This window comes from Leptonychotes weddellii, chromosome 7 (genome assembly GCF_054177405.1).
Source record: "Leptonychotes weddellii isolate Sample4059 chromosome 7, ASM5417740v2, whole genome shotgun sequence".
Classification (NCBI taxonomy): Eukaryota; Metazoa; Chordata; class Mammalia; order Carnivora; family Phocidae; genus Leptonychotes; species Leptonychotes weddellii.
Genome location: NC_138375.1, coordinates 10,750,561 through 10,752,191, shown reverse-complemented (window position 1 = coordinate 10,752,191; position 1,631 = coordinate 10,750,561).

Genomic DNA, 1,631 nt, shown 5'->3' with positions numbered 1-1,631 from the left:
GCTTTGACTCTTAGACGAGATGGGGTATCCCAACTTCTGAACAGGAATCACATTTGGCAACGTAAAATGCCTAAGTTTTTTAAGATTTATTTTAGAGAAAGAGAGAGAGCACAAGAGTGAGCTGGAGTGGGGGGGTGGGGCGCAGAGGGAGAGGGAGAGAGAATCTTAAGCAGACTCTGCACTGAGCACGGAGCCCGACACGGGGCTCGATCTCAGGACCCTGAGATCACGACCTGAGCCAAAATCAAGAGTCAGATGCTTAACCGACTGTGATTGCGCCACCCAGGCCCTCCTGTAAGCTTTATTATCCGAGGGTGCTCAGGAGAGTCATGGATGCCCAGCGTTGAGTTTTCATCCAGGGGTGGGGGAAGTTCCCCTACTGATTACCTCTTGAACACTGGAAGACAAAACTGCTTTGTGATTCTGTCCTTGGAGTCCTGCCATTCAGCTCACCTGTTACAGATGGACATGAGCCGTGTGACGGTTGGGGATAGGTGGAGAAGGTCTCAGAAGGACAGGGAGGGGAAGACTCGGCCAGCTCATCCTTGCATCTGGAGTTTGGAACTGGGCAGGCACTCTTTGGAGAAAAAGGAGGCATTCCCAACTTCCTCCCTGGGATGTGCTCCCCCCAGGACACCTGCGCAGCACTTCCTGAGGGGGTCTCAGCTCCAACACCACTTCGTGCTGATGAAGGTCAAGCCCTCCGTGAACTAAGACTACCTAAGCCAGCTGTCAACTGCAATCAAAAGAGCTCAACACGGATGTGCGATCACCCGTCAGCCTTCCCTTCTCGATGCTTCCTACCCTAAATCTCTGTGAAATACTGAAACAAGAACCAAAGGTACCCTCACAGATGACAGTCTAGATAGAAAGTACGGCAGATGGGCAAAGGATGTGAGCTTCCAGAAAATGACCCATGAATGGCTTCTACAAACCAAAGCAGGTTCAACCTCACTCAGTACAGGAACGCAAACTGGATGTCCAACTACCAACTCAGCAAAGATCAAAAACTACGATAGAGCTCAGCATTGGCAGGGGCCTAAGGAAATTGGCGCCCCTAGTCCCCAGTGGAAATGTCCATCAAAGGCACCTCTTCAGGCCACACTTTGGCAAGATGTTTCAAGCCCACCCTCAACTAGGGAGATTAACGTCATGGGTGAGCATGAACAGGCAAAGCAGGAAAGAAATCCAAATGACCTATAAATATCTAGGGAAAATGTCCACCATTACCAGAATCAAAAGCCAATTAAAACTAGATGTCTCTCTTTCCACTTTTTTTTCCTTGCTGAACCGTTAAAGTTAAAAATGAAATCACACCTAGTACAGTATCACTCGGGGAACAAGGAAGCAGGCCCTCCAGTACCTCCCCGTGAGCCCGAAAATACTTGCAAGGGTAGACTGGAAATAGGTTTCAAGAGCTTTACACATGTTGAATCTAGAAATGCCTAAAAAGATTCATGAATGAGAATGCTTATTATAGCACTACTTACGAAAACTGGAACTATTCAGGGGTGTTGACCGTATGCTTTTAAGATATTTTTAAAACCTTAATAGCATACCATGTTCCTCATGACCTGGCACAATTAGGATGTGATCGTCAGGTACATACACCAACAATTACCGAGGTGTTG